At 42.8% G+C, this 12,897-nt stretch overlaps 1 pseudogene; it reads left to right on the top strand.

Annotated features, from left to right (window-relative positions):
• The window catches only part of LOC127235231 (TOX high mobility group box family member 4-like), a 106,437-nt pseudogene extending 93,934 nt beyond the window's left edge, over positions 1-12,503 (top strand).
• Positions 12,504-12,897: the final 394 nt, after the last annotated feature.

The raw sequence follows: 12,897 nt of genomic DNA, 5'->3' as shown, positions 1-12,897 counted from the left end.
ATACACAGGAGATAGGTCTACAGTTTGTGATAGGTGGGAAGTTATAACTCAGGCTGTGGAAAGCTGAAACCAGAGTAGAACTTCATACTAAGTAAAACATAGAATTAGAAAAGCTACAGCTACAGAGAGTATGAATTCAAAAGTATCCCTCCCTATAAAGCTCTGTGGGAAATAAAAATACCACCCATTCAGTACAGATGTTTTTGGCAACTGCACTCCACAATGCAAGTTCAGAAATCTCAGCCTAGCATATTAATATAAAGCATGATCCTTGGGTTATGTCATCCCTGAAGCCCTTGAGGAGAGCCAAATCTAAGTGCTGAGAAGCACAGATTTGTTCCCTAAATACATGTGTTTCCCACAAGACAAAATTAGCACTCTGAAGATGAATTAACAAAAAAACATGCACAAATTACATGAGCAATGACTCACCACAGGAGAATTTCAATGATCCTGGTTTATCAGGGGACCCAACACTTCCAAGACATTGAGACAACAGAACAATCCAAAGGGACTACACATACACACACAAAAAATATTCTAACAGCAATAATCAAACAACTAGAAGAGCAGTAACAACAAGAAGACAATAAGATATTTTAAGGAAAACTTTATTAATTTACAAGATAAGGAACTTGAATGACTAGATGGTAATAAGTGAGTTCATGAACTTAAAAATCTACCATGTTGGAGGCTGGAGAGATGACTCAGAGGTTAAGAGCACTGACTGCTTTTCCAGAGGTCCTGAGTTCAATTATCAGCAACCACATGTTGGCTGACAGCCATCCATAATGAGATCTGATGCTCTCTTCAGGCATGCATTCATACATACATAATAAATAATAAATAAAATATTTTTTAAAAAAATCTATCATGTTAGTCAAATATCAAGATACAGGTGAAGATGACTAGGGAATAGGAATATCAATCTCAAGAGCATATTCAATACATCAAAAGATAAAGCATGGGAGGGAAGAATAAGAATATATGCTGTATATAACAAGAAAATCAAGCATTTCATTAGTATGATTTGTTGAAGTCAAAAGATTGGGCAAAGGTGGTATTCAAAGATAGGGGATTTCTAGAGTGCATAAGATGTATTATCAGAATACAAGTCCTCAACAATAGGTGAGTTGTCCTTTTTCAAGACAAAATAACGAATAAAAAGGTGAGGAAGCCAAATTCATCCTGAGTGTGAAGTTTTTCATTGTAAACAGCCCACCAGCACATACATAATGGAAATTCATCTTTGGCATCCTGCTTGAGGGCTCGTATCATGACTAATCCATGGAGACCTTAGTGCTATAAAAACCCTCCAGATCCTGTGGGGCTCATACCCACTTCCAATCATGTAGCTGTCAAGACAGCATTTCCTGAAATACATTTATACCACATGGTGCTCTTCTCAGGATGGGGAAGGGTTAGATGAATTGGATTGAGTGGTTATGCTTGAAAACACTATACGTGATAGATCTTTTCATTGTTAGTAAATGTCAGCACATTAAACCAAATGATTAGTTTGAAATGATGATCTCTAACTCTATAACCCCTTCCCTCCTAAATACGGAGAACTCTTGCCTTTCATAGGACTATCACAGCTCTAGCAATTTGAAGACCAGAATGCATCCTCTAGATAATTCCATTGTTATAGAGAGCATTACCCACTGAAGCATCCCCCTCTGTTTTCATGTAGTTGTTATGAACAGAGTTATTTTCTATATGAAAAGGATATGTTTTGTAACCTTTGGTTCGCTAATGAGTATGACCTGTAAGGTTGAAAAACCGATAACGATGGTGATCATGATGATGACAGTAGTGATGATTATGAAGATGGTGATGATGTACTGAGTAATGATAGAGATGATGATTATGATGTTGATGGTTATGACAGTGATGGTAAGGATGGTATTGATAACAGATAAAGGCAAGCACTTGGCTTTACTCTGTCCGTCACCTGCATCATATTTTATCATCTTCACAATTGGCCTGGGTTTGGGTATTTATTATGTTCATTGTACAAGTGGGAAAGCCCGGGCTCAGTGAGTTTAATTACCTCAGCCAGATCCACATAACTTAGTCAACAGCAGAGGTTATATTACCATAAAACTTGCCCCTTCACCTCTGTCTTCTTCCTGGGCAGCAAAGACCCTGGACACAACCAGCCAAGCTGAAGATTAGCTGACACATTTCTTCTTTTAAGAACATATGCTGTTGGATATTAATGTCCAAAATGAAGATCGATATTCTGTGATTGCAAAGTTTGAATGAAGAATATGTTGGCACAACTTTCACAAGTGTGTGTCCTCTATGCAGCTGGAGGGCCATTTGTACATTTAATGTACATGAAAACCATCTGCACACCCTGGGTACAATAATCAACAGAATAATTTATGAACACAAGGTGGCTCACAGGTGGGGAACTGCTGTACTTTATATCTCCTCTGAGTTTTAGTGACCACCTGAAGCACTGGGTTGAGAAGACTCCAGAAGTCCTCAAGGAGAAGCATAATCGATAAGAAATGCCTTGTGAAAGGAAGGAAGGAGGGATCTGTGGTTATAGGAACCATGTTATAGGTACCAAGCATTCGCTATCCCTATTTAAGGAGAACTACCCATATGCTCCCAGGAATGGATCATCTTTAAATTAATGAATGAGTTATTATTTAATGCTATTCAAAGTGGAAGGAGAAATTATCCAAATTTTGCATCTTCAGGCGACAGTGAGCTTCACCTCCCACAGCACAGTGCAGATGGGAAGGAGTACTCTTTCCATGACTTTTACACAGGTGTGACGGCCGTACCTGACAGAAACGGCACGAGGGGGCGGTGGTTTGTTTGGGCTCATGGTTTCAAAGGGCTTCATTCATCACGGTGAGAATGACATGGTGGAGCAGCTCAGCTTACAGCAGTGGGAGTCCATGTCAAACCCTGTTCACACAGCTCTGGACCAGGAAGCAGGCAGAGTACATGAGCTGGAGGCTAGGTAAACCATCAAAGGCTCTCCTCTATTTCCACCATCTGCTATAGGGCTCCCGAAGGTCCCACAGCCTCCCCAAATAGCACCACTGGCTGGGAACAAACACTGAAAACAGGAGCCTGGAGGTATGTTTCAGACGCAAACTTTAGCAACAAGCAGGAAGCTCGTAGCTCTCAACTGACTTTCCAAGACCTGTAGCTAGCAAGGGTTAGACATGGCTTGTAGCTTTTCTGCCTTTGTAGGCCTGATGGGTAACGCGGTTAAATAAGGACCAGGATAAACAAATAGGCCGAATAGATGTTTATTCAGGGAGAAATAACTTACAACCTAGACAGATGAACACCAGGAAATTCAACCCGATCCTCTCCTGTCCGAGTCAAGCCAGAAAGAGAGAGCCTTTCCTGGCCCCTCCGACCTCCTTCCACAGGTCACTCCGCCCATGGCTCCACCCCCCAATGGGCGTGGTCAGTGCCACAGAATTATCTCACTACAGATGGGCTCTTGGTACCCCCAGAGTTCAACACAATGTCTCTGTTTAACGAGCTGTCTTACTGTGATGTGGGATGATTCCAGGATACCCGACACTTCTCCTTGCTGGCTGAAAACTCAATCCTTTCAGAACACGAACGACTGAGGAAACGCACTCTGCTAGACCAGACCGTGCCTCCCAAAGGCGGCAGGTTTGCATCACGACTTTACATAAATGCTCTTGGCACTGGCAGTGGGCGGTAGGCAGGAGGATGGCTCTGCCATGAGACAAATATAGAGCTGCCATCCTTAAAACTCCAGCAAGAGACTAACCCTTAAGGGAGACGCCATGCAATAAATAATTTTTGCCACAACGCATTGCTTCCCTTTGCATAAATTTAACACCCCATACTCTGTACAATATGTGATCTTCTGCAAACTCTCCATAGACAGAAAATAGCTCTGGTGAGATGTGAGAGAAGATTAGTGACAGACTGGAAGGGAGAGACGACACACTGGAGAACTTGACCCCAATGCCAGCTCTTCTGCAGAGGTTATTATTTTCTGAGAATTGAGAAGTTTCCAAGAGTGACAGCAATGATGTGGATCACCAGTGTGACGGAATCCCCAGAGCACAAATTCTAATTTTAGACTCCACAATGTCGGTCCTCAGTTTGTTCTACCTGGCTGCAGGCTTCGACCTTCCTTCTCCTCCCCATTCCTGTGGTGGACATATCCCTCACCCTAGACATGATGACCAGCCTAGGCAACGCGCTCAAGAGCCAGTCGTGCCTCTAAGGAAAGGTTAACAAAACTTAGTCAACTGCTTTTTCTCCAGTTTGTACATCACTACAGGTTGTCTTGGAACTCTTGATGCACATATGCAAATTAGTAGATCTATTTCTGGAGTCTAGATTATTAGATGTTTCTAATCTGTTTAAGACGTCTTGTGCTTCTCAAACTCGGCCTGTTGGCAATCGTTATCTTTAATTTGGCATAGTATGGCATGCACTTTTTGGTCTACATAGTTTGTGTAACTTTGGTGTTCTGTCTGAAAAGAATCCCTCACTCCTGCAGAGGGGATACCTGGTGAGGTAAGCTCATTTTCTTAGTACTTCGTCACTGCCAGAATTCAGTAGCATAATTCTCTTGAGTTGTCTTCCTCTCACGCATGTCGTTCTGGGAATGCCACATACAACAATCCGTTTTCCTGTATCTATAGACTTCAGTGTGACCACACAATCTGTGGAATTTCCTTCCGTTCCTGGAAACTGGGAATCAGGAGGAATTCCAAGGGACAGGCAAATGACACACTCAGCCAATTCCAGGCATGTGGTTTGATGGCCAAGGTGAGAGAAAATGAACCACGCGCGCATAAATTTGGCCACAGGCTTTCAAGTTTCAAGGGGCAGAGCCACTAACTTGAACAGAAAACAAAACCCGTGGGCCCATGTAAAAAACAAAAGTTAGATTATTCCAGGACGAGTGAAATCAAGGCTAGCAAATGAATGACACCATGTGCTGCCTCTCTGCATTGTGTTCGCTATGAATAAAGCCTCTCCTGATCCGGTAGCCAGTGTGTGCACTGACAGTGCCTGGCTGAGGTTGTTCACACAGGCCATCTGGAAGAAGCATTTCTGTCCCAACTGCTTCAGTTCTAGTAGTGACTTACTTAGACTCTCCCAGTCCATACCCATGGGCCCTGTTACTAATCCCAAATCATAGCTTCCAGTGATTCGTAGGTATCATTTGGTCATATAAAATCCAAAGAAATGGACGAATGGACAGACAAACCCTAAACAGGCCTATATGCCTAATGTGGTATGTGTGAGCAGCTATATTCCTATGGTCCCACTGCTTCTTGTCACCCAGTCCCTGCCCATGCATTGCCATCATCATCCAGACTGTTTTCCTGATCTCTTAGTCCCACTAGAACTTTGCGGCCCTGGATACTGACTTTATGACCTTTAGCTCTGAGCCAGTGCTGGAGGATTGCAGAGCTCCAGCCTTCCTACAGGATGGATAGTCTCCTGGTTAGAGTTAGTAAACATATTCACTGCTTCCCTGCTGTGCCAATGCACCCAGTAACCAACCGTTCCAAATTTTTTCCTTCCCAGCTTGCTCTTGCGTGAATGCACTCAGTCGCAGTGAATAGCAGTACTCTGTTTCCAATTCAGAAATGCAGAGGCCATCTCTGCTAGCCAAGGTTCTCTAGAGGAACAGAATGGATGGAAATGGTATTAACTATAAAGGAGATTTATTACATTGGCTCATGTGATTCAGCCTGGGTAGTCCAACAATGGCTTTCTGAACACTAGATAGTTCTGAGGTCCCTATCTAGTGCTGGTGGCCTTGGGGAGGATTCTTCGTAAACCAGCCCAGAGACTTGTTTTAGTTGGTCCCAGATCCAATCAAGTTGAAAATCAAGATTAACTGTCACACCATCCTTCACTTTGCTCACACACAGGTGCCCACAAAGGTCAGAAGCATCTGATTCCCCTGTAGTTGAAGTTACAGACAGTTGTGGACCGCCTAATATGGGTATTAGCAACTGAACTTGAATCCTTTATCAAGGCAGTAGGCACTCTTAGCTACTAAGCTGTCTCTCCAGCCTCTATCCTTCATTCAGGTAGTAGATGCAGCTTCTTTGGGTACATTTTTTTTCCTGGGAAAATCTTATAGCATTCCATCTTAGTTCATTTTATACTTCTATAATAGAATACCTGAGGCAGTAACTTATAACCAGTTTGGGCTTTGCCCTAGAGACTGGGCAGACCAGCCTTGAGATGATGTCTTGAGACCTTGATGCATCATCATATGAAAGAAAGCATCACCATGTGAGAGACCATGAATGGACAAAAGTGAAGAGTGGGTTGGTATCACCTTTCACCCCGTGCTCAGGATAAACAGACCATTGGTGCAATCAGGGCCCTTTGGTGATCCAGTTTCTCATAAATGTGAGATTCTTAACACTGTTGCACTAGGTAGTAAGTTCTCCACAGAGGAACTCTGTAGAAGACCCATTTTAATTTATAGAGCTTGACAGAGTTAAAATTCACAGATGGTATCCTAACCACAGAGTTTCTACTGCTACTTATTTAATGCCTGCCTTTCCAGGGAGATTAATTCTATAAAGTGAATCCTGTGTATAGTCCTCCCTGTTTCCCTCAAACCTAGTTCCCCATGAATTTAAGGACCGATAAATATTGAATGAGTTAATTTATGAATGAATGCCACAATACATTCAAGCAGTTTCTAAGGCCTACCTAAATATTCATTATCCTGGAATGTCTCAGAGGAAAGCCTGTGAGCAGGGCTGGAGCAGGCAGAGCTCAAAATACTTTTCCAGGAAATATCTTGCTCCTTTCCTTCATTGTCTTCATGCTAAATGCCGGTCATCCCTGCTGCTACTATTGTGTTTCTCTTATTGGTTGATAAATAAAGCTGTTTCAGCCAATGGTTTAACAGAATAAAGCCAGGCGGAACATCAGAACAGGTATAGAGAGAGGTAGTAGGTGGCGTTGCGGAGCTGCCACGTAGCCACAGGAGAGTCAAGAGGTCAGGGCATCACGGGTAGGCCAAGGCCACTTGGTGATACACAGATTAATAGAAAAGGGTTGATAATTAAAGGAGAGCTAGCCAGTAAAAAGATGCCCAAGCCATTGGCCAAATGATTGTAACAGATATTAAACCTCAGAGTGGTTATTTCATAGAGGCTGCAGGGGTCCAGTGGGCAGAGAGAAACCAGTTCAGTTGGATGGAGATAGACAGTGAAAGTATCCTTCTACACATGCCTGCTCTATATTGAGCTATGAAGGAGGAGTGTCCAAAGCTTGCTGTGACACTTTCTAAGCTGTCACCAAAGAGGTGGTTATGCTGTGTTCACTAAGTCATTGCATTTCTATTTCATTTTGAAGCCCTTTCTCCTCTATAGAGAGTGAAGGAAACATTTCATTGACTTGATTTATCATCATCTATAAAAAAACTAAACCAATAAATTAGGGGATAGTTTTAGGTCTTATAAAAAAGATTCACTAAAGGGATTCCTTGAAACACTATGCTCTCTAAGGACATTTAAAATTGGATTTGATTTACAAAAATTTGATTTGCACATAAATACTCAGAAACACATTGATTGCTTTAAGTGAGCTACACAGGGACATGACTACCTTTAATCTTTTATAACAAAGGTGGCAATTAAAATTGCCTTTGCTAAGCAGTTCTGAAATTGAGGGTTCGATCTCTTTTGCTGGTTTTCCCTCACCCAGAAGACTCCCCCTCTCCCCAACCCTCCCTCTTCCTAATTAAAGTAGGGAAAGTTTGGATTCTTGGTAGAATACAGTTCCTGGTCGAGTCCCATGTTCTTCTCCTGGACACTGTAGAAGCCAAGTACGAAGTTTAATTTCATTTCATTGCCCTCTGTTAACGCAGTGCCTTTATTACTACTTTTCAGAAGCACTGTTGGAGGAAGGTTCGTTTGTTGATTATTAAAGAGTATTTGTTTACCATAGGATTTGATGGACCCATCTTCCCCAGCCATATTATTATTTTTCACACCACCTCCCCAACAGTCTTTGCTTGGGGCCTGTTTGTTTGCTTTATTTAGCCTGTATTAGGTATAAGGTACCTAATATAGAATTCTGACAGTACTTTGCTCCATCTCTAGATTGAATTTCTTTACAGATCAACCTCTGTAATTCATTTCCCAACTGGTCCTGGTCAGTGCAGCGTGGCTCAGCTTAAGGTTAGAGAAACTAACCATGGTTGCTGATGGGGTGCCTCAAAGACACCTTCATGAAGACGCTCTTTGATAGTAACCTGTCAGATTGACCCGCAGTCTGTCCCAGAGTCTGGCTCTGAGCTCCTTCTAAGTCCCAAAGTTGTCATTGTCTTGTTCTCTTTGATTCCATAAAGCCAGAGGCCAGAGAGGCTTTTTACAAAAACCAGCATGTGTGCAGATACATGTGCCATGCACTTTGTGATATCTTAGTCCAGATCAGGCTCTACTACAAACTGGCTGTTGAGTTTCAGTGAGTGGTTAGACCATTTTGAACGTCTGCTTTAGCTTCTAGATTTTAAGACAGTTGGGCTTGTTGGTTCCTGGATCTCTACTGCTTTCAACATGCCCAGATTGTGCATGAAGAAAGAGACGCCTTGTTTTTAAGCTCAGTGGCCACCAGTGGGGTAAAAGTGATGGAAAAATCTTTGTGTCTAAATCATGGTAATAGCAAATGTTCTTTGCCGTGTGTCTGACCCCCAACCATCTTTTCAGAGTTCCTGGTTTGGGGTCTTTGAACAAACCCCAATATTTCTCTCTAGTCCTGCTTCCTTCCCTGTAAAATGGTGACAGTCTGCTGATTGTCCATTAAGAGACAGCACTATTGACAGAGGTCACCAATGTGAGTAGCACAGTAGAATGTAAGGGAGATGGCAGAGAGGGCACTGCTAATCAGACAGATGCTGCATGCCAGAGGGCAGGGACATGCATACCACCCTGGAGCCTGGTAGTTCTGACTTTCTCTTCTTTATTTTTCTGCTCCCTCTGTTGCAGCTGTGGTTCATACTGGATCAGAAATCATGGCTTGTTTACATGTTGAGTGCAGGGGCTCTTTACCTTGGGCAGAGACACTGATCCTTCCCAGGGTGGGGGTACAGATTTATCCAAGGAAGCTCAGCCAGCCTGTCCACCCCACCTGGACGAAAGCACCAATACCCACCAGCCAGCCAGTCACATCTCTGCCCATCATATCAAGAGCACTTGGTTTAGAAAATCCCCAGGGATGGAAGCAGTCATGAGGATGATCCGATGTCATATGTCTTTAGGTTAGCAGAGACATTCACACACTATTCAGTAAGGACATCACATGAGAGAGGTTAATGCTATTAATTTTATTCCTTCAATGTTGTCTCTGTAGGACTTAGGTTCCGGGAGTATAATTATACTCAAATTATATATAGCAATGATTTTTAAAATATTTATGATGTCCTACATTTTTACTCTGAGCAAAGTTTTGCTCTGAGCATATTACATAAATGATTCCACTTGGTCTATTCTTTGCAGTACCTCTGTAAAGTGTTCATTTAGTAACCTTTCTGGAATGAATGGGCAAAGTGATGAATTAATACAATTAAATAATGAACAAGTGTTGACTGCTTTCGACCGACATGCTAGGCCCCGTGTTAAGCTTTGGAAATTCAGATATGAGCCAAAAAGCCCAGAAGGCAATTCTCATTGACTTTAGAGTCTAAATATGTTGACCTTCGTTTGCAAACAAACAAATGGAAAATACAGCAGATGAATTAACTTGACCAAGGTCATACAGCATGATGTCGTCAAGACAGGAGAGAGAAATAAGTTTGGCTTTGGCCACAATGAAATAACTCAAAACAGACAGACCTTTCTGACCCAAATGTTGATAAAAATGATAAAAATTGTATGAAGATAATGTTTCTAGGCACTGGACATCAAGCAACTCAGAGCTGAAAACCTGAAAAAGAAAATGATACTCTCACAAGGTGAACCTCACCTTTTTTTCTGCCTTACCGGGTCACTTTCTCAAGCTGCACATGGAGATGTAGGGTCCAGGGAAGTGGTATTACTGAGCTGAGAAGGCCGGTGTCAAGTATGCTCCAGAGAGTATGAAAGTGGAAGGAGCCATTAACAACAGGGGTGAGATCTATGTGTGGGGGAGAATCCTGCATATTATACACAGGGAAAGACTGCATACTACAGCCTAAGGGAGAGGCATCTGAGGTAAAACCTAAAGTGAAGTTGCCAAGGCCATGAAGACATCAAAGATGATAGTGTTCCAGCTTGACAGGAGTCCAAACCATGCTGAACATGTTAGGTATCCAGTTGAGATACAATTTCAGAAAAGATGAGATTATGAATTAAGGCCAATTTCTAGAGCTCAGTTCAATCCTTAGGACAAATAGCACAGGCTTAAGAAGTTATAAAATTGGGACTGGAGAAGTAGCTCAGCAATTAGGAGTGTTTTCTGCTCTTCCAGAAGACCTGAGTTCAGTACCCAACACTCATATTGGGTGGATCACTACCATCTGTAATTCATTCTTTCTTTATTTTATTATTACTATTATTATTGTTATTTGTTCAATGGCAATGTTGGAATGCCGAATGCTGTTTATTGAGGGGATGGAGTGGGCTTATATACTGACTCACAGCACAGTGGAAAATAACAGGCTTATTAGGCTTAGCTCCTCCCCACCAGGTGTGTGTTAGCATAACAGGAAGAGTAACAGTGACAACTGTGGGTTGGGGACGGGGGGGGGGGCAGGAAGAGTACCAATAGTATCTCTGGGGCAAGAAGTTATGTGCTTCAGGGGATCTGACATCCCCTTCTGGCCTCCATGGGCAACTACAAAATTCACACGTTCACCCACATAAAAACAAATGCTGGACACTACTGGATAACAACTTAAAAGCCCATTGCTAGGAATTGGTTGCCACTTGGAATTGTTGGCTAGTAAGGACTCATAGACCCCCAAACATAGCAGGCTTTTCCAAAGCTATTGGCTCTCCTCCCTGTCTTGAATGTAAGATCCTTACACATTCAAGACACTCTGTACTTGAATTATACAACATGGAGAAATTAAATAGGTACTTACCTGGAAGCTTCACACCTACTAGCTAGCTTTAAAACTTGTTAGACGTGAAAAAGAAATAGTAAGACTAAGCTATAATCTGCAGAAAAATAATCAATGGATACTAACCCCACGATAATATATGCATTAAAATTTGAAGGCAAAGGCTTTAAAACAGCTATCATAAATACATTTAAGGAAGATGTGTGTGGGGGGGTGTTTCCCAGAGGAAATGGCAGTTACCTGATGATCACTGGGCCTTCTTATCCTTTCCAGTCAGGGGCTGAGATATTTTATAGATTAAACTTGGGTGATAGGGAATTTGAAATCACCCCTTGCCTCCTTGGATTCTGATCTCTCACTGCCTGTCTAGATGTGGTTGGGCACTTTGATGACCTGGTAAACCCTCCTCTTCACACGGTGGTAATGTTTTCAGCTAACTATGGGGCCCAGACTTTGGACAGACATGACCCAAAGCGTGGAGCAGAGCTGGGGGCTCCTGAGTGGTGACTTGACTATGGACCTGGACCCATGGGAACTCAGGATGGTGCCAACCCACCTGTAGTTGATGTACAAATGATAGAAATGACATCTGACTTATTAGGGACTTAACTAATATAGCATCCCTGTGTTCATTTGGGGCTGAAGCAGCAGGACCTGTAGGATAAGCAACACAGGGGATTATCAAAAGGCTACAAAGGGGAGAGAGAGAGAGAGAGAGAGAGAGAGAGAGAGAGAGAGAGAGAGAGAGACTAATAAACCTGTGTGTATGTGTTTATTCATCCATGATACTTAGACTGCCATCAAGGGACAGAACCTCATGACACCTCTGGTGAGCTTTCAAAGATTGTGGCTTCCAATGTGAGACAGTCCTGGAGAAGAGAAGAAAGGGTATATGAGTAGAAAACTGCAGCTGTCAAGAAAGAGTATCTCCATACACTAGCTGCTCATAAAGATAAGCCACTCTGGAGGCAGGTCCCACACCACAGTCACAGAGTCCTTCTTCACCTCCTGTGACTCCTGCTGACCCATCTCCATCACTGATGTCAATAGAGCCACCTGCTTTGTTCCTTTGTGTTGTAGTTAATTCCACACTTTGACCTTATGTGGCAAACCAGGAATCCTCTGGATCTGGGGTCAGCCCAATATTCCCAAGTTCATAATTACCAGTCAAATACTGCCCTCTTCTATGACCATGTCTCAAGGAGGAATGGCTACCGTTAAACCAGCCACACTGGTCGCTTCTTATGGGCTACAATGAGGCCAAAGAAGTACATCTGCCATCCTGTCCAGCCAGCAGGCCCAGATAACCAGTCTGTAAGTGTTAATTCCGCTATGCAACTGTCTCCACCCTGACTACAGTTCCTTCAGTTACAACAGGAATCTCAGCCCTCAACTAGAAGTTACCATGCTACAGCAACCTCCACTTCAGGCTCTTGACCTGGGTGGCCTCTAGAAATCCACACTCTGGTGTTTGTGAAGTGGCCTTTCCTCTTCTCCAAACCCCTGAGGATTCATCTGCTGGACATAAGTCCAAGATGCTGCTTTTGAGATACAAGCTTGGCTTCTGGTAGTATGTGACCTCTATACCCATGGACCTTCACGTCTCTGCCTCCCTCTTCTCTCTTGAGCAGAGGCCAGACCATGTAGCAGGGCCAGTATATTTCCTGTAATTTGGGATTGCTTTTTACTCTCAAGAGCAAGCAAAAATATCAGGTTAATAGCACAGGGAAGGGTGAATGGAATATGGAAGCAAAACATGGCGGGTTATTAGAAGAAACACTTTGGTAAATTGTCAGAGGACTTGCCTAATGTGTTATTAAAATGGTGGGAGAATACTTAGCTTTGAT

Source organism: Phodopus roborovskii, unplaced genomic scaffold (assembly GCF_943737965.1).
Source record: "Phodopus roborovskii unplaced genomic scaffold, PHOROB, whole genome shotgun sequence".
NCBI lineage: Eukaryota > Metazoa > Chordata > Mammalia > Rodentia > Cricetidae > Phodopus > Phodopus roborovskii.
This window is presented reverse-complemented; position numbering and strand designations above follow the sequence as displayed.